The sequence below is a fragment of the Muntiacus reevesi genome, chromosome 9, assembly GCF_963930625.1.
Source record: "Muntiacus reevesi chromosome 9, mMunRee1.1, whole genome shotgun sequence".
Taxonomy (NCBI): Eukaryota; Metazoa; Chordata; class Mammalia; order Artiodactyla; family Cervidae; genus Muntiacus; species Muntiacus reevesi.
Genome location: NC_089257.1, coordinates 82880536 through 82905765, shown reverse-complemented (window position 1 = coordinate 82905765; position 25230 = coordinate 82880536). Strand labels below are relative to the sequence as shown.

Genomic DNA, 25230 nt, shown 5'->3' with positions numbered 1-25230 from the left:
AACCACATTTCAAGTGTACAACAACCACATTGTGTCACTATTACTATTGACTCACAGCAATAGTATTGGACGGCACCATTTCTAGAACATTTCCATCACTCCAGAAAGTTCTACTCAACAGCAATACTCTAGGAATACATACCTGGGAGTGGAATTGTTAGGACCTCAGATAGACATTTCCAGATGATATCACACTGTTTTTCAAAATGGTTGTACTAGTTTATATTCCATTCAACTGTATAAGAGAATCCTGCTCCTAATGCCCTTGCATCCTCAACAACACTTGGCTTGGAGCTCAGCAGCTAAGGCTTCTGTAACAAAGTACCACAAGCTTGGTGGCATAAACATCAGAAATTTATTTTCTAACAGTTCTGGGGGTTGGAAGCCCAAGATCAAGTTGTCAGCAGGCATAGTTCCTTTGGAGGGCTGTAAGGAAAGAATTTGTTCCAGGCTTCTCTGTTTGGCTTGTGGATGGCCATTTCCTCCAGGAGTCTTCACATTGTATTCCCTCTAAATGTCTCTGGATTCAGATTTCCCCTTTGACCTCACCCTAATGACCTCATTTTAACTTGATGACCTTTGTAAAGACCCTATCTTCAAATAAGGCTCCGTTGTGAGAAACCAGGGGTTAGACCTCAGCATATATATTTGGACAGAAGAGGCATAATTCAGCCTATAACAGGTATATTAGATGTTTCGATATTTGCAAATCTGGTAGAAGTATAATGGTATTGCATTATAATTTTACTTCCCTTGATTTTTCACATACTATCCCATTTTTTTCACATGTTATTTATAATCTGATAGTCTTTTTTTTTTTTTAAGTACCAGGTCAAGGTTTGACCCTTTATTTCTCTTAGGCTGCCAACTTTTTTCATACTTCTTTATAGGAATTATCTTTACTATTTTGGACACTAGTACTTTTTTGATCATAAGTGTTGCAGTTATGTTCTCCTATCCTGCGGTTTGCCAGTTACTTATTTTTTTATAATAAAACTAAGTTCTTAAATTTTTATTTGATTTAGTAAATATTTTCTTTATGGTTTGTACTTTTTCTTTCTTGTTAAGATATCCTTCCCTACCCTGAAGCTATGGATTTCTTCTTCTGTGTTGTCTTTCTAAAGCCTTACAGTTTTGTTTCTCTCATTTAGGTCATTTTTCTACCTGGGATGGTTTTTTTGTTTTTGTTAAGTGGTGGTAAAATTTTATAATAAAGAAAATTAGACTTCCACCATCATTTATTGAAAGTTCTATTCTTTCTCCCCAAATCTTCTCTATAAGACAATGTCCATTGGTCTGTTTATACTACTTTATTTAGTTCTCCTGGGTATGTTTTTCTCCCACTATGTCTATATTACCCTTCTTTATTATGAAAGTTTTACAATAAGTTTTATTTGATAATGAAAGTCTTTCTAATTTGTTCTTCAAGAATTTCTTATCTATGATTTGATATTTGCATTTCCTAGATTTTTATAGCCATGTTTTGACAGACTAAGTTCCCTTCTATTCCTGGTTTGCTAAGAGCCTTCTTTTTTTAAAATCATAAATAGAAGTTAAATTTTGTCAAATCTTCCTGCAGCTGTGCTTTACTTTTTAAAAAATCTACTGTTTCCCAAATAATGTGCTAGATGCTTTATATATACATCATATCTAGTCCTCGGATCAGTTTTGCCAAGTAAGTATAATTATTCCCATCTTGGAAATGAAAAAATAAAACAAAGCTCTGAAAGACTATGTAGTTTGCCCAAGTTTCTAGATACTAAGTGGAAGAGCTAGGATTCAAACTGAGGTTCCTCTGGCCCCTTAATTCACTCATTAATTAATTTATGCATGTATTTAATCAGTAAATTGTTACTGAATAACCTCTGTGTTCCCTTGAAATGTTTGCACTTGCTGTTTTATTTCATTATCACCTGAGTCTGGGTACAAGTATACCTTGGAGGTATTGAGGATTCCACTCTACTGCAACAGAGTTAGTCACACAGAGTTTTTGGTTTCTTGGTACACATAAAATTTATGCTTACACTATAGTTTGTTAAGTGAAATAGCACTATATCTAAAAAATAATGTACTACCTTAATTAAAAAATACATAATTGCTAAGAATGCTAACCATCCTCTGATCCTCCATATTTTTCTGCTGGTGAAGGATCTTGCCTCCATGTTGATGGCTGCTGACTGATCAGGGTGGATGTTGCTGAAGGTTGGGGTAGCTGAGATAATTTCTTAAAATAAGAAAACAGTGGAGTGTGCCACATCGATTGACTCTTCTTTTTAAATTATTATGTGTCAGGGAATAGAAGGCTGGCAGAGAGGGAAAAAGATGGGAATTGCTGGTTAGTGAAATGGAACACACACATTTATCAATAAAGTTTGCCATCTATATGGTTAAGTTTCATGGTGCCCTAAAACAGTTACAATGGAAACATCAAAGGTGCCTTGAGAACACATTGTTGTTAACAGTGCTTAAACATGCATGTTGTTAACAGTGCTAAACATGCATGTGTATTTTAGTTCCTAAATTATTGCGAATGCTAACAGGATGACACTGGTTTTCTCTAAGTGGCAATTGGAAAAGGTATTTCCCAGTCCAACATCCTCCGAGGGATTTTGCAGTCCTTGGCAAAAGGAGGCATGAGTGGAGCCCTTAATCAGAAGCTGCGTGTGAAGAATTCCCTCCTCATATCCAATCCAATCAGCTTGGCCCTGGCCAAGCTTTTGATCTCATGGAGGCTATCAGAAATACAATCTTTTTACATATAGCAACAAAGTTAAACAGGAATGAATTTTAGTGTACTCAAACACATATGATAAATGGGGACATTTAATACTACATAGAAGCCTGGGAAAATACATCTGATAAAACATTTTTTTTTAAGTATTGACTATGGAAAACACCACTTCTTCCCTTTGTTTCATATCTTTAAGAATGATGAAAACTGAAAGATAATTGCTTTAAGTACCTAAGTCTACTTGGTTTCCTACCCAGTTTTGTATTCCCTAATCTGTTCTTGATCAGCTGTTAGACTTCCCATTTGGGGAGGAGAGGCCTAAAACAGTCTTCTCCTATCTACCCCATGTGTTACCTCATTTTCTTGCTGATAATTGTTTAAGCATTTCCTAGAAAACAGGAAGTTTTACACAAATGTGTTGCTCAGTGCTCAGAGGAACTATAGATATTTTGAATAAATTTTTCATCTTCTTATATAACTTACTCAATTCCTTGCTGTATTTTGACATAACTGGAGACTTAAAGATGATTTAGTATTTCAGACATATAGTTAATCTCAGAACAAAAGTAAATGATCCCACTGAAACATCTATAATTGACTCTGAATGGCTGTTGCCTTTACTATCTGCCACTTGCTCAGCATTGATGCACCTAGTCTGTAATATATAGGTGGACCTCACTTCATAAACACCCCAGATTCATAAAATGCACAGTTTAGGGCATACTTAGATATATATTTTAAGTAACTCTTTTTACAGAGTAACTTATTACTAAATTTCTTTACAAGAAAAGCTGCTACTGGGTGATTAAAATATGGCCCACTTTCTAAGAATGATATTTAGAAACAATTTTTCAAAAATGTCTATATGTCTAGATTAGGCTTGAAATTCTGGGAAGATTTCACCAGCAGAAGACATCCAGTTTTTTTAAGTGTATTTGAATTCCCACACATAAACAACCAAGGCAGCTATTTAGCAGAACCAAAACCAATGGGCATTTACAACAAAACTGGTAACAATATATCTCCACAAACCCCCAAAATGCAGGCTGCTGGAATAAACTGGCTGCAGCCCCAAGGCCAGCTTGTTATCAGTGCCTGAACTGCAGGTAGCAGAGGGACCCTGAGTGTGGCTTCTGGGAAACTGAGAGCAGGTCGGCTCACAGCTCTTTACCAGAAGTCAATCAGAGAACAGCAGCTGCAGCTGGGCATCTGGGAGGGTTTTGCTCATCTCAGTTGCAAGGCACAAGAGGCTTACTGTGAATCCTAAACACACGAGCAGCCAGGTCCCTGTGAGATCTCCACACGGCGCCTTCGGAGCTCCTTTTGGAGAAAGGGTCTCACAGTGAAGTGTGGAGTCAAAACTGAGCATGGTAAGCAGGACAGAGAGAAAAAAGGAAGCTTCAGATAAAGTGAGTGAGCCATGAGCCTCGAAAAGACATGGAGGAAACTTAAATACGTGTTACTAAGTGAAAGAAAATCTGCAAGACTTCATAGTGTGATATTCTAACTCTACGACATTCTAGAAAAGGCAAATCTATGGAGAGGGTGAATACCTCAGTAGCTGAGGGAGCTAGAAGGTAGAGAGAGATGAGTAGGCCGGGCAGAGGATTTTTAGTGCAGCAGAACTACTGTTTGATGTTTTAATTATGGATATATGCCATTGTATGTTTGCCTAAACTCATAGAACATACCAAGAGTGAACTCTAATGTAAACTGTGGTCTTTGATTGGTAACAGTATGTCACTGTAGGTTTATCTATTGCAAGAAATATGTCGCTGTCGTGGGGGATGTGACTCTAGAGGAGGCTCTGCATGAGCGGACACAGGGCACGTATGGGAAATCTCTGCATCTTGCAGTCAGTTTTGTTCATGAGCCTAAAACTGCTCTAAAATGTTGTCATTGTCGTTTAGTCGCTAAGTGATGTCTGACTCTTGCGACCCTGTGGACTGTGGTCTGCCAGGCTCCTGTGTCCATGGGATTCTCCAGGCAAGAGTACTGGAGTGGGTTGCCACTCCCTTCTCCAGGGGATCTTCCAGACCCAGGGATTGAACCCAGATCTCCTGCATTGCAGGCAGATTCTTTACAGACTGAGCTACAAGGGAAGCTCTAACAAGTAAAGCCTATCAAAAAAACTGGGTGTGTTTGTTTGCAGTTAGTACTCTAAGGCATTGCTACAGACTTAGTGACTTAGAAACAACATAATGTACTATCTTAGCGTTCTTAGGTCAGAATTCTGGATGGTTTCAGCACATTCTCTGCTACGAGACTTAAACCAAGGTGTATGTGTCTGGGTTCTTATGGGGAGATTGTAGGAAGAATCCCCCTCTATTCATTCAGAGGGATGGCAGAGCTCACTGCCATGTGTTAAGGGACTGAGGTCCTGTTTCCTTGCTGTTTGCTCTGAGGGTCATTTCTCAGCGTCCAGAGCATGCCAGCATTTTCTGCTTCATGGCCTTCTTCATTTTTGAGGCCAGAATCAGGGGCCTCCTCATGTGGGTCAGTCCTCCTGTCTCAGATCTCTCTTATCTCTTGTTCTGCCCCATCCCTCTTGCCTCCAGCCAAACAAAGTTCTCTTCTTTTAAGGCGCTCCTATGATTCGACTGTGTTTCCACAGATAATCCGGGATATCTCCCTGGATTTTAGTTTATGGTCTGTAACCTTAGTTATGTCTTTACAGGTTCTAGAGATTAGGACTCAGATATCTTCGGGTGACCATTCATTCTACACTAAGAAGGGAGGGGCACAGAGCCTGGAGATCTCAGGAAGCAAGCTGCTCTACAAAAATAACAGAAGAGGGAGCTCTGTGATGTTAAAAATTTAGCCAAAAGTTCATAGAAACTAAATTCAACAAAGAAAGTATAGATATAGCCTTTTATAATATTTCATAAACAAGTTAAAGATTTAAAAATATGGTATAAGATGTGAAAGAAAAATATTCATCAGAGAAAAATTCAGAAAGGAGGTAATGGAACTGAGCTGAGGTATTAGAAATAAAAGAAAAAAATTCAACACGAGAGAATAAAGAAGTTACTTTAAGAAAAACTGATAGTACAAAAGAACAACATATCAAATATAAAACATAAAAAAAAATTAAAGAAGAATTTGAGATAAAGTTTATAACACTGAGAACTGGCAATAGAAATTCAATATAAATGTTATTGGAGTCTCTGGAAAAAATTGAAAACAAAGCAAAAAAATAGGAAAACCCACTAACAAGAAGACTTTCTGAAAATATGTATATATTTGTATATGTATATATTTGAAATTATGTATTAGATGCATACTGAGTACCTAATAATATCAATCTAGAATGACCAAAATCAAGATATATTCTAGCAAAATTACTACAGCTTAAAGGAAAAAAAGGCTTATTTTTCATCTTGGCAAAATCAGCAGGTGATTTATAAGGGAAAGAAAATTATGTTATCATCAGACCATTTTTGTTACAGTACTTTATGCTAAGAGAAAATGGAGTAACATAAAGTTAAGGTACTCAAGGGAAGAAATGTTAGCCAGGGATTTTATATTCATCAAACTTACCTTCCAATTTAAAGGGTATAGACAAACAAATAGCATTAGAACTCAAGGAGGTCATTCCCAAGATTTCTTCCTGAGGAAGCTTCTAGAGACTGCTCCTGAACTACCAGAATGACAAGAGAAACAGCAACATGAGGCCATGTGCTGTCGTTAAATGTATAGTTACTTAGGAAACGCAAGGGTAAATGATTTTAGGAGGAGAGAGGATAGCATATGATGGCTATATGCTTAGGCATAATATAGTCCAACTACTAAGCAACAGAGAGTAAAAAGCACATATGTAAAAGAAAAAAATATTCACCCATTCTCAGTAATTATATAGGTAACTAATAATTCTAATATAGTAGAATTACTGTTGTTATTCTGAGACCCTTATGTGTGAAATGTGGGAAAAAGTAAATGAATATATGTGGGATATTCTGTTATTCCCTGTGTCCTTGAGATGTAGGGATTCTGGGTACAGATGAAGTGTATATAAGAGAGAAGTATATATAAGAATACTCTTATATACATAGAAGAACTCTGGTTTAGAATTTGGATTTGAATTGAATGTATCAGTACAAATGTTATCTTAAAAGATTAAATTATCTTAAAATTATCTTTTACTAAAGGAAGTGACACTCAATGCCTGAATTACTTTATCCCCAATTCCTACTTCTCTTACACATTAAGTCCAGAAACTTGATAAGCCACACTTAACACTTTAATTCCTTTACTTCTTCTTCATTCCCTCTTAACAGACAATCAGCCTGCAAATGCTTAACTCTTGTTCAGTTGCTCAGTTGTGTCTGACTCTCTGTGACCCCCATGGACTGCAGCACGCCAGGCTTCCCTGTCCTTCACTATCTCCTGGAATTTGCTCAAATTCATGTCTATTGAGTCAATGATGCCATCCAACCATCTCATCCTCTGTCACCCCCTTTTTCTCTTGCCCTCAGTCTTTTCCAATGAGTCAGTTCTTCGCATCAGGTGGCCAAAGTATTGGAGCTTCTGCTTCAGCATCAGTCCTTCCAATGAATATTCAGGATTGATTTCCTTTAGGATTGACTGGTTATATTTCCTGGCAGTCCAAGGGACTCTCAAAAGTCTTCTCCAACACCACAGTTCAAAAGCATCAATTCTTTGGTGCTCAGCCTTCTTTATGATCCAACTCTCACATCCACACATGACTACTGGAAAAATCGTAATTTGACTATCCAGACCTTTGTTGGCAAAATGATGTCTCTGTTTTTTAATATGCTGTCTAGGTTTGTCATAGCTGTTCTTCCAAGGTGCAAGAGTCTATTAAACATGGCTGAAGTCACCATCCACAGTGATTTTGGAGCCCAAGAAAATTAAGTCTGTCACTGCTTCCATCTTTTCCCCATCTATTTGCCATGAAGTGATGGGACTGGTTGCCATGATTTTACTTTTTTAATGTTGAGTTTTAAGCTAGCTTTTTCACACTCCTCTTTCACTTTCATCAAGAGGCTCTTTAGTTCATCTTCACTTTCTGTCATAACGGTGGTGTCATCTGCATATCTGAGATTATTGATATTTCTCTAACTCTACCTTTTAGATATTTCTCAAATCCATCCATTCCTCTCCATTCTAATGGTGCCACCATCTTACCTGGGAACTCTGCTGTCATCTCCTCAGTGGTCTCCTTACATCTCTCCTTGCCCCTCCAACCCATTCCTCATTTTGCAAAATGATCCCTGTACAGCAAGTATGATCATTCCGCTCCACATTTTAAACTCATTAGTGGCTTCCAGAGTCCTGAGAGTGGCTACAATGGCCTGGATGATGCAACTGCTGTTGATGCCGAGTCCTCAGAAGCACCATTTCCCTCCGGTTCTGAGTTTTCAGTCCTGCTGGGCTTCTTTTGGCTCCTCAAACATGCCAGAGTTTTAAGGGCCATCACATGGATTGTTTTCTCTTCCTGTTACACATTCTTCCTCCTATTGCACCATCTCATTCTTCCTTATAGCTTCAGCTTAAATGTCACCTTCTCTAGATTCTCCTGATTACTACCCCTAATTAGAGGAAATACCCCTGAGTATTTAGCATCCTGTACTTCTAAGGAACACCCTGAGCACTTGTATTTTTAACGCCAATTTTCCCCATCAGCGTGGGAGTTCCATGAAGAGAGGAATCTACCTATTTCCCACATAACTCCCATTTCCTAGCACATGGCAGTTACTGATTAAATATTTACTGAATGAATAAGGGAGTGAAAGTGAAAGTCACTCAGTCGTGTCTGACTCTTTGCAAGCCCATGGACTATACAGTCCATGGAATTTTCCAGGCCAGAATACTGGAGTGGGTAGCCTTTCCCTTCTCCAGGGGATCTTCCCAACCCAGGGATCGAACCCAGGTCTCCCACCTTGCAGGCAGTTTCTTTACCAGTTGAGCCACAAGGGAACCCCATGAATAAGGGAATGACTGTTTAAATAGGCAAGACTGAGACATAAAAATGTTGGTTAATTTCTTTCCTCTAATCTTTGCATTTATTAAAACCAAGTGTGATGTCATCTATTTTATATTTATAGGAGTATTATATGTAGGATATTCTCCCTTTCCACAGTCATTTATCTGGCAATCAACTTTTTAAAATTTTTCCAGTCGGGTGTTTAGATTTAATTGCAGAACATTTTATTCTTTCCATCTAAACTTTTAAATGGACTTCCGAGGTGGTACTAGTGGTAAAAAACAAAAAACAAAACCCCTGCCAATGTAGGAGATATAAAAGATGCAGATTTGATTCCTAGGTTGGGAATATCCCTGAAGGAGGGCATGGCAACCCACTCCAGTATTCTTGTCTGGAGAATCCCATGGACCGAGGAGGATGATGGGCTACAGTCCATGGGGTCGCAAAGAGTCAGACACGACTGAAGTGATTTAGCTTGCCATGGAAAACTTCTAAATAGTACACAAAAACAATTAACTAGTATTCTCAATTAGTAATGCTTTTATACTCTGCTTTTAACAGGGTAAGAAAGCCCAATGAGAGGAAAGACTATTACCAGAGATTTTACTAAACTGGGAACAGAACTACTAAGACATGTCCCAGAGTTAGCTCAGCTTTCTACATTTTTCTATTAGAGGTTAGCATGAATGTTCAGAATAAGGACCCTATGGTCCTCTGAAGTCCCACATCATTAAAAAAAAAAAAAAAATTAATTATCTTGGCCCAAAAGTGGGTAACTATTTTTCTGAGGGCTTTTAATAATAAAGATAAAAACAGGAAAAACAAAATAAAATTAATGGGTTGTTTGGATAGTAACTAAGTTAACGACAAAATAAATTCACCAGAACACATTACTTCTGAGCATCCTGGACTTTTGAACTCCTCTTTTATGTTACTATATATTTCTTAGTTGCTTTGGCATCCCACATAATTTATATGTGTATATTTTCTCACATAAATCTTACATAAGCTGTATAAGATTTCTGTTGTGCAAATCAAGATTTCTTAATAAACCGTTGTTTTAATTTCTGAAAAAAACATATTGGACTAAAACTTTGGTTTGCTGTGAAGTGGGCATGGTAGAGATGTGACCCATCGCATTTATCAACCACTGCTTCTAATGTGGGAGTGAGAAGCTCTGAAGCTCCTTAGCTTCAGGATAAATATGCTCTGAGTTCAGCTGCGTGGCCTGGTTGCTTGATCTGACCTCTGACCTTGCTTCTGCCTTGGCACTATGAGTAATTGGTCTGATCTGGGCCCTGTTCATCCAGCTGCGCCTCTGTCTCAGGATCCGGCTTACCTTATCTTCAGAGGTAAAGACCCACAGGGCCCTCCCTGACCAGCTCATCTCTGCCATGGCTAAAACGGGAAGAAGGAGATGGAGAAAGAACGCTGGGGACATGCCTGCAATAATCTGGGTGATAAGAATTTGAACTTCAGTGGAGCAGAGAGAACAGGGAGAAGAGAGGGTGAACTTGACTGGTTATAGGGGATGAAAACAAAACAGTATATGGTGTTAATACCAAATGACTGGGAGGGGGGAATGGATGTGGAAAAGTTGCTGATTTAAGTCTGCATATCTAGATTAGTTGAAAATACGATAGAAGGTAAAACTGTGTCAATACAGAAAGCCTCAAATTATATCTACTTTATTCATCATATTCACAGGATTCAGTAAGAATTTTGGCAAATAATCTTCCTTTAGAACAACCAAACAGATATTCTTATATTCAAGATTGTGAATCAGAATATTTCTTAGAACACAGGCTATGCATGTTGTTCATACACACCATCACCACCTTTCATATTGTAGAGAATGTAACACGGAGTGCCTACCTAGATAAAAGGTAACGTATTAATGAGATGAGGGCTGCAGACTTGGGCCAGACTTACTGGCATCAAATCCAGCTTTGTCACTGAGGAGACCCTTGTGTGATTAACAGCAAGTTACATATGCTCTCATCTTAGTTTTCCCATCTGGACAGTGGAGATACTCGTAGTTATATACCTTGTAGTATTAAAGGTGTTATGACAATTGAATTATTAACTATAAAATAAACTTTAGAATTGTACCTGGCATGTACAGAGTAAGTAGTATCTAAGTATTTCATAAATAAATGTTTTCTAAGGTTCTCCTAATTCTCAGATTATCTAATTTTATAGAAGAGTCTGCTCTGCCCAATCTTTAGCCTTGTTTTACTTTGTTTTTAGGTGATTCTACACTGACAAATATTTTAAAACATACCGTGTATGTGTTAGTCACTCAGTTGTGTCTGACTATTTGCGACCCCATGGACTGTAGCCTGCCAGGCTCCTCTGTCCATGGGATTTCCCAGGCAAGAATACTGGAGTGGGTTGCCCTTTCTTCTTCAGGGAATCTTCCTGATCCAGTGATAGAACCTGGATCTCCTGTGTTGCAGGCAGATTCTTTATCATCTGAGCCACAAGGGAAACCCATGTATGTCAGAGGACCTAGTTAAGGGACAGAAGTCTGCTCCATGCACACTCATGCCTGTCCCCAGGCTGTTTAATTCCTTTTCTGCAGCAGTAGCACCTGCCCTCAAGAGAGGGCTCTGAAGGCAGGGCTTGCAGGGCCAGGAGGCCGCCTGGTATTCTTCCTGGCTTCCCATTTCTTCTGTGTCACTCCATCCTTCCTGGTTAATAGACTGCATGTGTGTTAGCCTACTCCCATCTTTAGTAGCATGTGAACTCCTTTAATCCTGCCTTACCTTGAACTTTGCTAACCTTTTGAGCTATAAACCTTTATAAAGCTATAAATGAAATCTTAGGGATCTACAAGTCTGGCACTTAAAACGCATGAGATTTCCTTAGCAAATATACTTTCTTCTCCTTGAAGTGTAGTGAAAGTCACTCAGTCGTGTCCAACTCTGCCACCCCATGGACTGTATGCAGCCCACCAGGCTCCTCCGTCCATGGGTTTTCCAGGTAAGAATGCTGGAGTGGGTTGCCATTCCCTTCTCCAGGGGATCTTCCCGATCCAGGGATCGAACCCCAGTGTCCTGCACTGCGGGCAGGTTCTTTACCACTGAGCTACCTGGGAAACTCTTTTATTCCTTACTTTCAATTGAAATTCAGTTCATTAGTAGTTAAAAAGAGGAAAACTGTGCTTGTCCATGGTTAATGCCTCCTTCCTACTGATAGGTTATTTATTGATTAGTTGGAAATTTCCAGGATGTATGACTTGGCAAGGACCACTAATATTTTCATGATTTCCAATACCAATTGGTGTTTGGTTTTAGTTTATAAATTACTGCTTCGTTTCTACACTCTTAGATCAGTTTAACCTCCTAGAAGATATCTAAGAACTTTTTTTGGCCAGTCAAAATTCTGTTTGTCTGAAAATTTTTCTTGGTACGTTTACTTATGACCTCACACTCCTGAATAGGTTTTTATTTTTCAAATACACATAGGTGAGAAGGCATCACATGGCAAAAGCAATGGTCCTGCATCCTCATAGATTTATATGAGAAGAGGAAACAGCCTACAAATGAGAGATAATAATAGAAATAGTAAGGAAATAATGATAACAGCATTTATTGTGTCTTTATGCCAAGGGCCATGCTAAGCAGTTCTTTATATGTTATAATATATGGGGCTTCCCTTGTGGCTCAGGCTGGTAAAGAATCCACCTGCAACTGGGGAGACCTGGGTTCGATCCCTGAGTTGGGAAGATCCCCTGGAGAAGGGAAAGGTTGCCCACTCCAGTATTCTGGCCTAGAGAATTCCATGAACTATACATGGGGTCACAAAGAGCTACTGTCCATGGGGTCACAGAGTTGGACACAACTGAGTGACTTACAAAAAAAAAAAAAAAAAAGGACACACCCTAAGGTGATATCTGTATTTTAAAAATAATTCTTAACCAAAATATTTCATAACAATATTACATTAGTGAATAAGATTACATTGCATATGCTACTTTATGAACTGCATTACATTTGTAAATCATATCTTAGTTTCCCTTTCCCCTTTTAAAATCACAGTAGACCTCTTTCCATGTCAGTATCTCTGAATCTCACATTTGGCTAATACTTATTAATCTGACTTTTACCTTTTCTATCACACATTTTTAAAATAAAAACTACATAAGTGTAACATAAGTTTATTTATTCAAATAAATTTAAACCTAATTGTAGATATGGATATACAGATAGACACAGATAAAATATATAATCCATTGTATATCAAAAAGAATTTGTGGTGGCAGGGATTTAAAGAAAAAACTAAAAACAAAAGGTGTAACTATTTAGTTACTTCATTTTAAAATATGTTCTTTTGTAAACAGATAATTTCATGAAGCTAATTAATAAATTTTAAATTGTGCACCATTGCTTTTATAAAAGCTGTAAAGTGTCCATGGTATGGACCTAACAGAAGCAGAATATATTAAGAAGAGGTGGCAAGAATACACAGAACTATATAAAAATGATGCTTATGATCCAGATATCCATGATGGTGTGATCACTCACCTAGAGCCAGACATCCTGGAATGGGAAGTCAAGTGGGCTTTAGGAAGCATCACTATGAACAAAGCGACTGGAGGCAATGGAATTCCAGTTGAGCTATTTCAGATCCTTAACAGTGGCCACAGGACTGGGAAAGGTCAGTTTTTATTCCAATCTCAAAGAAAGGCAATGCCAAAGAATGTTCAAACTACCGCAGTTTTACTCATCTCACATGCTAGCAAAATAATCCTCAAAATTCTCCAAGCCGGCTTCAACAGTATGTGAACCATGAACTTCCAGATGTTCAAGCTGGATTTAGAAAAGGCAGAGGAACCAGAGATCAAATTGCCAACATCTGTAGGATCATTGAAAAAGCAAGAGATTTCTACTTCTGCTTTATTCACTATATCAAAGCCTTTGACTGTGTGGATAACAACAAACTGTGGAAAATTCTTAAAGAGATGGGAATATCAGACCACCTTACCTGCCTCCTAAGGAATCTGTATGCAGGTCAAGAAGGAACAGTTAGATCCGGACATGGAACAACAGGCCAGATCCAAATTGGGAAAGGAGTATATCAAGGCTATATATTGACACTCTGCTTATTTAACTTATATGCAGAGTACATCATGCGAAATGTCATGCTTGGTGAAGCACAAGCTGGAATCAAACTTGCTGGGAGAAGTATCAATAACCTCAGATGTGCAGATGACACCACCCTTATGGCAGAAAGTGAAGAAAAACTAAAGAGCCTCTTGATGAAAGTGAAAGAGGAGAGTGGAAATGTTGGCTTAAACCTCAACATTCAAAAACCTAAGATCATGGCATCCAGTCCCATCACTTCATGGCAAATAGATGGGAAACAATGGAAACAGTGAGAGACTTTATTTTTTGGGCTCTAAAATCACTGCAGACGGTGATGGTAGCCATGAAATTACAAGACGCTTGCCCCTTGGAATAAAAGCTATGACCAACCTAGACAACATATTTAAAAGTAGAGACATTACTTTACCAACAAAGGTCCATCTAGGCAAAACTATGGTTTTTCCAGTAGTCATGTATGGATGTGAGAGTTGAACTCTAAAGAAAGCTGGGTGCTGAAGAATTGATGCGTTTGAACTCTGGTGTTGGAGAAGACTATTGAGAGTCCCTTAGACTGCAAGGAGATCCAACCAGTCTATCCTAAAGGAAATCAGTCCTGAAGAGTCACTGGAAGGACTGATCCTGAAGCTGAATCTCCAATACTTTGGCCACCTGATGCGAAGAACAGACTCATTTGAAAGACCCTGGTTCTGGGAAAGAGTAAAGGCAGGAAGAGAAGGGGATGACAGAGGATGAGATGGTTGGATGGCATCACCGATTCAATGGACATGAGTTTGAGTAAGCTCTGGGAGTTAGTGATGGACAGGGAAACCTGGTGTGCTGCAGTCCATGGGGTCGCAAAGAGTCGGACATAACTGAGTGACTGAACTGAAAGTGTCCATGAAAACAATTAATGTATCATATTCAGACCCCACTACACAAAAGCATATAGTCTCCTGTCAATCTAGTATATAGTACTGGAACTCGCTCATCAAAAAGTATAAATTGTGAAATCTATGTTTTCTCTCAACATTATATAAGAACGCTTGTTTGCTCAGTCCAGTCACTGTGGGCATAAAATTATCAAGCAAAGTCAAAAGATTTTACTTCATGAATGTTTAAGTGTCCTAGAAGATTCAATTTTAATTTAGGTAGTGTTTCAATTGTTTTTAAAGTTTTTGAAAAGTTTTTTAAACTTTTAAAAGTTTTAAATAACTTACCAATTATTCTTAATTGGTAAAACAAGTTTAACCAAGACTTAGAGGCAATAATTCAACAGAGCCTACAAAGTCCAGGGAACATCACTTGGCATTTTCAGGAGAAGTGAAGATTTCAGAGGAAAACAAATATTCTGCAGGAAATAAAAACCAAAGGAAAACATTAGTTTTATTCCTGAAAATTTATAACTAATTAAGTTTTTCTTATATTGCTAGTCTTATTTCCTTCTCCAGTTTCAGTACTATGATGTACAAAATATTGCACAACCTTGTACCTATACATTTTGAAATTGTAGCCTTTTTCATCCCATCAACATTTATGTGTATAGTGAATAGTATAATTCATTAGAAACATGACTTAATTAATTGTACTTTAAAATGTACACTGGCTATACTTTAGGAGATGTCTATCTAATAAAATCATCATTTATATCAGAACATTCTAGAAAGGATTTATATATACAGTAAAAGACAATTTAGGAATGACTCATCTGGAAAAAGCCCACACAGTAAAAAAATAACTGTGGTTGTTGATCTTGATTTTTAAAAGGGGAAGGGAAACCAAGATGTATAACATTTTTTGAAAATTAAGAAGCATATATCTCCAGTTCCATGGAACTGGAGCAATCAACCTGCCTGACTTCAGGCTCTACTACAAAGCCACAGTCATCAAGACCAGTATGGTACTGGCACAAAGACAGAAATACAGATCAATGGAACAGAATAGAAAGCCCTGAGATAAATCCACGTACCCATGGACACCTTATCTTCAACAAAGGAGGCAAGGATATACAATGGAAAAAAGACAATCTCTTTAACAAGTGGTGCTAGGAAAACTGGTCAATCACTTGTAAAAGAATGAAACTAGAACACTTTCTAACACCATACACAAAAATAAACTCAAAATGGATTAAAGATCTAAATGTAAGATTAGAAACTATAAAACTCCTAGAGGAGAACATAGGCAAAACACTCTCCGACATAAATCACAGCAGGATCTTCTATGACCTACCTCCCAGAATATTGGAAATAAAAGCAAAAATAAACAAATGGGACCTAATGAAACTTAAAAGCTTTTGCACAACAAAGGAAACTATAAGCAAGGTGAAAATATGGCCCTCAGATTGGGAGAAAATAATAGCAAATGAAGCAACAAAGGATTAATCTCAAAAATATACAAGCAGCTCCTGCAGCTCAATTTCAGAAAAATAAATAACCCAATCAAAAAATGGGCCAAAGAACTAAACAGACATTTCTCCAAAGAAGACATACAGATGGCTAACAAACACATGAAAAGACACTCAACATCACTCATTATCAGAGAAATGCAAATCAAAACCACAATGAGGTACCATTACACGCCAGTCAGGATGGCTGCTATCCAAAAGTCTACAAGCAATAAATGCTGGAGAGGGTGTGGAGAAAAGGGAACCCTCTTACACTGTTGGTGGGAATGCAAATTAGTACAGCCGCTATAGAGAAGGGTGTGGAGATTTCTTAAAAAACTGAAAATAGAACTGCCATATGTCCTAGCAATCCTACTCCTGGGCATACACACTGAGGAAACCAGATCTGAAAGAGACACGTGCACCCCAATGTTCATCACAGCACTGTTTATAATAGCCAGGACATGGAAGCAGCCTAGATGCCCATCAGCAGACAAATGGATGAGGAAGCTGTGGTACATATACACAATGGAATATTACTCAGCCATTAAAAAGAATTCATTAGAATCAGTTCTAATGAGATGGATGAAACTGGAGCCCATTATACAGAGTGAAGTAAGCCAGAAAGATAAAGGCCAATACAGTATACTAACACATATATATGGAATTTAGAAAGATGGTAACGATAACCCTATATGCAAAACAGAAAAAGAGACACAGATGTACAGAACAGACTTTTGGACTCTGTGGGAGAAGGTGAGGGTGGGATGTTTCAAGAGAACAGCATCGAAACATGTATGTTATATATAGTGAAACAGATCACCAGCCCAGGTTGGATGCATGAGACAAGTGCTCAGGGCTGGTGCACTGGGAAGACCCAGAGGGATGGGATGGGGAGGGAGGTGGGAGGGGGGATCGGTACGGGGAATACATGTAAATCCATGGCTGATTCATGTCAATGTATGGCAAAAACCACTACAATATTGTAAAGGAATTAGCCTCCAACTAGTAAAAATAAATGGGAAAAAATAAAAATAAATAAATAAATAAAAGGAAAAAGAAAAAAAAAGAATCAAAAATATGAAAAAAAAAGAAGCGTATATCTTATATGTAAGCTTCTAAGAACAGAAAATAAACCGTAGGTAGCTTATGTTCAGTGTTTAATGCAATTTCACGTGGAAGTCAGCACTCAGAGCTTTAATGGGGATGGTAATGCTCCTCTTTACGCTGGAGGAAACAATTCCATTATTCTGAAGTGTCTGCATTATCCGCATGAGTCTTCATTGTTCAAAGGAGAGATGCAGAATGGGAAGGAGATTCATTTTTATGCCTCTTCATTAATGTTTACGTATATTGAACACTCTCCACATGCCAGTGTGTAGGACTGAAAAAGAAAAGCTTGATTTTTGTCCTGCTTGAACTCACATTCTACCGTGTGATGAAAGCTCGCTGTGGCGAGTACCCTGCGACGCAGGCAGTGAGCGCCAAGGGCCGTGGCGCAGAGAAGAGCAGCAGCTGCCCTACCCAGAGGTCAGAGAGAGCTTTCCTGTGTGTTTCTCAGCCCCCGTTCTTGCTGCCCTAAGGTCGTCCTCGTCTGCACCCAGCTTTTAGCCGTAGTCTCCTAACTGGTCGTCCTGCCTCGCGTCCTTGCTCCTGTCCACTCTAAATCTAATTTAGAAGCTTTCACTGTCCCCACATCACTCTCAGGATTACGTTAAAACACAGTATTATGTCTCAAAACGTCTTTCATAGTTGGGATGCCATGTTCTTCCCATCCTAATCTCTAGCTATCTCGTTACACTTGACCCTAAAGTGTAACTAAACTACCGAGTTCCAAGGACACGCTATGTTTATGCACATAATCTGCCCCTGGTTCAGGTATTACCTCTCTCTAGAACATTCTGATCTCCTTTACTGCACCTGTACCTGGCTAATTCATTCTCACTGTTTAGGTTTCTGTTCAGATGTATTCATCCAAGCCAAAAACATGTGTCTTCCTACTATCTTCCCTTTATCTTGTCCTTTTCATTTAATGAATCATCATATCCTAAAAATTCTAAGACTAAGCACCTTTACTGTGAATTATTTAAATTTTTCCTACTTAACTAACACATACCTGCAAGGTTGGTATTCTTGTTCCCCTGGTAAAACTAAAGCTAAAAGGGGTTAAGTTGCCAACTCAGGAGCACGCATTTAATAGGTCAGACATCTGGGATGAAAATCAAATTCCATCTGACTTCAAAACCAAAGTGCTCTAGCAAATTGCCTTTCTATTACCTTTCCAGACTAAACCATTGGGTGTTTGCTCCAAAAATGTTATTGCTTTAAGATGTTTAATTTAATTTTTTGTTTCTTCCATATTTATATAAAAATCAGTGGCTAACAAAATTGAGCACTAGATTTTTACTTTATATTTCTAAGGGATAGAAAGTGAGAAATAATTGAAAAGTGAATGAAGCAGATGCTTTCATTTTAAATAAAAGAAAAATAAATTATTTAAAAGGGATTTCAGGCTGATCTCACTTTATATGTAGAATCTAACGAAGCTGAATATACAGAGATGTAAGTGAAATGGTGGTTACCAGGGACAGGGAAATGAGATAAATGGGGAGATGTTGGTCAAAAGGTACAAAGTTTCACTTATGTAAAATTAATGGGCTAGAGATCTCAAGTACAGCATGATAATTATAATTAATGATTCCATATCAAATACTGGAAATTTACTAGGAGAGTAGACTACAGGTTCACTTACTCTCACAGAAAAGGTAGCTATGTGAGTAAATGGATGTGTTAATTAGCTTGACCACAGTAATCATTTGCTATGTGTACATATATCAAATCATTGGGTTGTAAACCTTCAATATAATCAATTTTATGAAAAAATAAAATTAATTCTAATCAGACAAAAATGTCATTGTAGTTATGAATCTCCTATTAACAAATAAAAATTTTAAGATATTGCAAGCAAACTGCAGGCAATTCTACCACCCACCCACATTAACCATTGTTAACAAATTTTCCTATATTTTGTAGATTATATATATAATAATGTATACACATGTATCATACTTCCTGCTACTCACTCTTTTGGGGAAAATGGAGAATATTGAAACAAAAGACCCAGTCTTGAAAGCAAAGCTTTACAATATGGTAGAATTACATTTTGACTTAAATACATTCAGATCTAAGGGATAAAACAGGCCTGACAGACACTGAGGTCCCTGTCTTTAGACATTCACCAGAACGGTCTTGATGGGTATACAGTCCACATTTGTGAAAGTGACACTACAGTGAAGATAAAAATTAGTGTGAGTGAGAGTCTCCTTTCAGATTGGAGAGATGCTACCTGGCTTTCACTGAGTAATCCCAAATTGACTTTGGCAAGGACAGAGTCTGTCTAGTTTAGGGAGATGCTTCCAAATTAGCTATTATAATTTTAAAACCATAAAAGAATACAGAGGCAGAGAAGTGAGAGAGAAGTGAAAGTCTGTCTCAAATGTTGATGTGGGAGGGGTAGAAAATTTCATGTGGAATCACTGTATCCATTTTTGATCTTTTAATGCGTCAGAAAAATTGTAAACAACTTTTTTTCCATTTATATATGCATTACTTAAATAGTCATTGCAAATAGAGAATATTTGAGTAGTGATTAGATACATTTTTATCACCAATGAATAGCTTTGGTCCTTTTCAATTTGTTCTGTTTCAGTTTCAGATATATATTTGTGGACAGTTGTCTTACCTAAGGGGAAATACAGAACTTTTGCTTTTTACTGAAGATTGCAGTTGGTTTTATCACAGAGTTAGTCTCCAGTGATTAGTGAAATCTGTGTTTTATTTCTGCTACAGTTGATTTAAAATGTTTCAGAATCAAGGCAAAACAACAGAGAATTCCAGATAAAGGAAGACAAGGGTCACTGCATAGCTTAATATATCTTAGAAACAATAAAGAACAAGAAAGAGCAAATAAAATTTCACAGAAACATACCCATGGTATAACTTGAAAACAAAGAGTGATCAAACTTCAAAATAACTGTAATAAGAAAATGGAAAACAAACTTACTAAATCCTAGTGCAAGATCGCATCCTCCTGACACCTCCGCTCTACCCTGGCCTGCTTTGTTTTGGCACAAGCAAGGACAGACCAAGAAAAACCATGTGTGAGAGAGAAGAAAGCTAGTGAAGAGTCTCAGGTTGATCTAAAGCACTGTCAGAAAGAGTATGCTGTGCTTAGTCACTCAGTCGTGTCTGACTCTTTGTGACCCCATGGACTGTAGCCTGCCAGGCTCCTCTGTCCATGGGGATGCTCCAGGCAAGAATACTTGAGTGAATAGGCTATCCATTTGCCAGGGCATCTTCCCAACCCAGGGATCAAACCCAGGTCTCCCGCTCTGCAGGCAGATTCTTTACCATCTCAGCCACCAGGGAAGCCCAAGAATACGGGAGTGGGTAGCCTATCTCTTCTCCAAGGGAACTTCCCTACCTGAGCTGGGGTCTCCTGCACTGCAGGCAGATTCTTTACCAGCTGAGCTGCCAGGGAAGCCCCAGAAAGACTAAGCCTACCCTTAGTCTGAAAAATACTAAAAAAAAATGTGCCCTGGTAGATCAGATCATGAACTCCAGGGAAAGAGCTACTGGGTATATGTTGAGCATTCTTGAAAATGTATACCTTCTAGGAGGAAAGGAAAAAAATGATGTGAAAAGCCCGCTTTGGCTATTTATTAAGTAGCGAAAGATAAAAGAGGCCAAAAAGAAAAGTCTCTGTCCAGGAAGACAATGGATAACCAAAAATTTGAAGGATATACAACCTGATCTCCCACCACCAAAAGAGCAATAATCTACTCACCTATCTGAGCTTTGCAATATTAACAGAAGAGGATACAATTGAACTAGGAATTTTGTGCAATAAAAAAAGGAACAGAAAAGGTTCCAGTTGTCCTGCATCCATACCAAAACATGGTGTGATCATTGTTTTTAGTTTTAGCCATCCTAACTGCAGCCATGAAATTAAAAGGTGCTTGCTCCTTGGAATGAAAGTTATGACCAACCTAAAGAGTGTATTAAAAAGCAGAGACATTACTTTGCCAACAAAGGTCTGCCTAGTCAAAGCTGTGGTTTTTCCAGTGGTCATGTATGGATGTGCTGCTGCTGCTAAGTCGCTTCAGTCGTGTCTGACGCTGCGACCCCATAGGTGGCAGGCCACCAGGCTCCCCCGTCCCTGGGATTCTCCAGGCAAGAACACTGCAGTGGGTTGCCATTTCCTTCTCCAGTGCATGAATGGGAAAAGGGAAAGTGAAGTCACTCAATTGTGTCCAACTCTTAGTGACCCCATGGACTGCAGCCTACCAGGCTCCTCCATCCATGGGACTTTTCAGGCAAGAGTACTGGAGTGGGGTGCCAGTGCCTTCGCCAGTATGGATGTGAGAGCTGGACTATAAAGAAAGCTGAGTGCCAAAGAATTGATGCATTTAAGCTGTGGTGTTGGAGAAGACTCTTGAGAGTCCTTTGGACAGCAAGGAGATCCAACCAGTCCATCCTAAAGGAAATCAGTCCTGGGTGCTCATTGGAAGGACTGATGCTGAAGCTCAAGCTCCAATACTTAGGCCACCTGATGTGAAGAACTGACTCATTTGAAAAGACCCTGATGCTGGGAAAGATTGAGGGCAGGAGGAGAAGGGGATGACAGAGGATGAGATGGTTGGATGGCCTCACCGACTCAATGGACATGAGTTTGAGTAAACTCCGGGAGTTGGTGATGGACAGGGAAGCGTGTTGTGCTGCAGTCATGGGGTAGGAAAGAGTTGGACACGACTGAGCGACTGAACTGAATTGAATAGGTATGCACTGATATCACAAAAAGTGATATCACATCGTTTATGTTTATTTAATGGCTAATAATACTGAGCATCTTTTCTTATGCTTATTTGTCATCCATATTTATTTTTTGATAAAATATTTGTCAAATCTTTGCTTATTTTTAATTGGGTTCTTTGTTTCATTGGGTTCCTTTTTTCTTTTTAATCAAATTTTGTTATTAACTATAAAAGTTCTTTATGTATTCTAGATACAAGTCCTCGATCAGGTAGGTAATTTGCAAACAGTCAGTTACTTTCCTTTAAATTCTATTAACTGCTGCTGCTAAGTCGCTTCAGTCATGTCCGACTCTGCGACCCCATAGACAGCAGTCCACCAGGCTCCCCCGTCCCTGGGGTTCTCCGGGCAAGAACACGGGAGTGGATTGCCATATTAACAGTGTCTTACACAAAGTGAAAGATCCTCACCTTGATGAAGCAGAATTTACTAATTTTTTAAGTTTATGGATCATTATTTTGGTGTCATATCTAGAATTCTCAAAATTGTCTAATTTGTAGGCATAAGGTAGTTCATAATATTCTGTTATCCTTTTAACATCTGTAGAGTCAGTAATAATGTCACTTCTCATTGTTGGCATTGTTTCTAATCTGGTAGAGCTTTATAATTTATTTATTTTTAATTGAAACATAATTGCTTTACAAATTGTGTGTTTCTGCCATATATCAACATGAATCAGCCATAAGTATACATATGTGCCTTCCCTCTTGAACCTCACTCCAACCTCCCACCCCTCAAGGTTGTCACAGATTACCTCAAAGTTGTCACAGCTCCATGCATCCCAGAGCAAATTCCCACTAGCTATATATTTTACATATGGTGGTATATATGCTTCAATGCTACTCTCAATTTATCCCACACTTTCCTTCCCCCGCTGTGTTCACAAGTCTATTTTCTATGTCTGCATCTAAATTGCTGCCCTGCAAATAGATTCATCAGTACCATCTTTTTAGACTACATATATATGTGTTAGGACATGGGATTTGTTTTTCTCTTTCTGACTCAGGTCACTCTGTATAATAGGCTCTAGGTTCATTCACCTCATCAGAACTGACTCAAATGGGTTCCTTCTTATGGCTGAGTCATACTCCATTGTCTGTACCACAGCTGCTTTATCCATTCATCAGTTGATGGACATCTGGGTTGCCTCCTAGCTATTGTAAATAGTGCTATAATAAACATTGGGATGCATATTCTTTTTTCAGTTATTGTTTCCTCAGGGTAAATGCCCAGAAAGGGGATTGTTGGGTCATATAGTAGTTTTATTTCTAGTTTTTTAAGGAATCTCTTTACTGTTCTTCAAAGTGACTGTATCAATTTACATTCTTAGCAGCAATGCAAGAGGGTTTCCTTTTCTCCATACCCTCTCCAGCATTTATTGTTTGTAGATTTTTTGATAATGGCCATTCTGACCGGTGTTAAGTGATACCTCACTGTAGTTTTGATTTGCATTTCTCTAATAATGAGTGACCTTAGGCATCTTTTCACGTGGTCATTAGCCATCTGTATGGCTTATTTGGAGAAAGGTCTGTTTAGGTCTTCTGTCCACTTTTGATTGGGTTGTTTGTTTTTCTGTTATTGAGCTACATAAACTGCTTGTAGATTTTGGAGATTAATCATTTCTCAGTTGCTTCATTTGTTATTATTTTCTCCTATTCTGAGGATTGTCTTTTCACCTTGTTTATAGTTTCTTTTGATGTGCAAAAGCTTTTAAGCTTAATTAGGTCCCATTTGTTCTTTTGTTGTTGTTTGTTTATTTTCTTGTTTTTATTTCCATTTCTCTAGGAGGTGGGTCATAGAGGATCTTGCTGTGATTTATATCAAGGAGTGTACTGCCTATGTTTTCCTCTAAGAGCTTCATATTTTCTGGCTTTATACTCAGGTCTTTAATCTATTTTGACTTTATTTTCATATATGGTTTAAGGAGGAGTCCTAGCTTCATTCTTTTGCATGTAGTTGTCCAGTTTTCCCAGCAGGACTTACTGATGAGGCTCTCTTTTCTCCATTGTATAGTCTTGCCTCCTTTTCAAAGATAAGGTGCCCATAGGTGTATGGGTTTGTTCTTGGACTTTCTATCTTTTTCCATTGGTCTATATTTCTGCTTTCGTGCCAGTACGGTACTGTTTGATGACTGTAGAATTATAGTAGTCTGAAATCAGGAAGGTTGATTCTTCTAGCTCCATAATTCTTTCTCAAGACTGCTTTGGCTATTCGGGGTCTTCTGTGTTTCCATACAAATTGTGAAATTTTTTGTCCTAGTTCTGTGAAAAAATTGGTAGTTTGATAGAAATTGCATTGGAAATGTAGAGTGCTTTGTGTAGTATAGTGGTTTTCACAGTACTGATTCTTCCAACCCGAGAAGATGATATGTCTGTCTGTTTGTGTCATCTTTGATTTCTTTCATCAGTGTCTTATAGCTTTCTGCATACAAGTCTTTTATCTCTAGGTAAGTTTATTCCTAGTATTTTATTCTTTTTGTTGCAGTGGTGAATTGGATTGTTTCCTTAATTTCTCTTTCTAATTTTTCATTGTTAGTGTATAGGAATGAAAAGGATTTTTGTGTATTAATTTTATATCCTACAACTTTTCCCATGTTCACTGATCAGCTCTAGTAATTTTCTGGTGGCAGCTTTAGGGTTTGCTATGTAGAGGATCATGTCATCTGCCAACAGGGAGGGTTTTCCCGTCTGAACTCTTTTTATTTCTTTGTTTTCTCTGATTGCTGTGGCTAGGACTTCCGAAACTGTTGAATAACAGCGGTGAGAGTGGGCATCTTTGTTTTGTTCCTGATCTTAGAGGAAATCCTTTCAGTTTTTATCCTGATAGAATTTTATAGATTGTATTGTTCTCAAACAACAACAACAACAACAACAAACCTCTATATAATGCTGGCAGTGAAACTACACCCACCCAGTTTCTCATAGGGAGTCAGTATAGAGTATCCTATTCATCTTTTCATCCATTCAGCAGACATTTACTGAGAGTTTACTAGATGCACTGAGAATACATTAGGCAAAAAACAAAAACAAAAACAAAAACCCATACCTCCATAGACTCTACATTCTTGTGAGAGAAACAGATAATAAACAAGACAAATAAGTGGAACATGTCAATGTTGATGATATGCAGTAAGATGAAATAAAAGCAGGACATGTTAGAGGTTTGGATTTTACTTTAAATAGTAATCAGAGAAGACCTCAATGAGAAGGTG

At 38.2% G+C, this 25230-nt stretch overlaps 1 protein-coding gene across 2 annotated transcripts in view; it reads left to right on the top strand.

The window, feature by feature from the left end:
* Positions 1 to 25230, top strand: part of TRPC6 (transient receptor potential cation channel subfamily C member 6) — a 143344-nt gene that overhangs the window by 49914 nt on the left and 68200 nt on the right. The window lies entirely within an intron of this gene.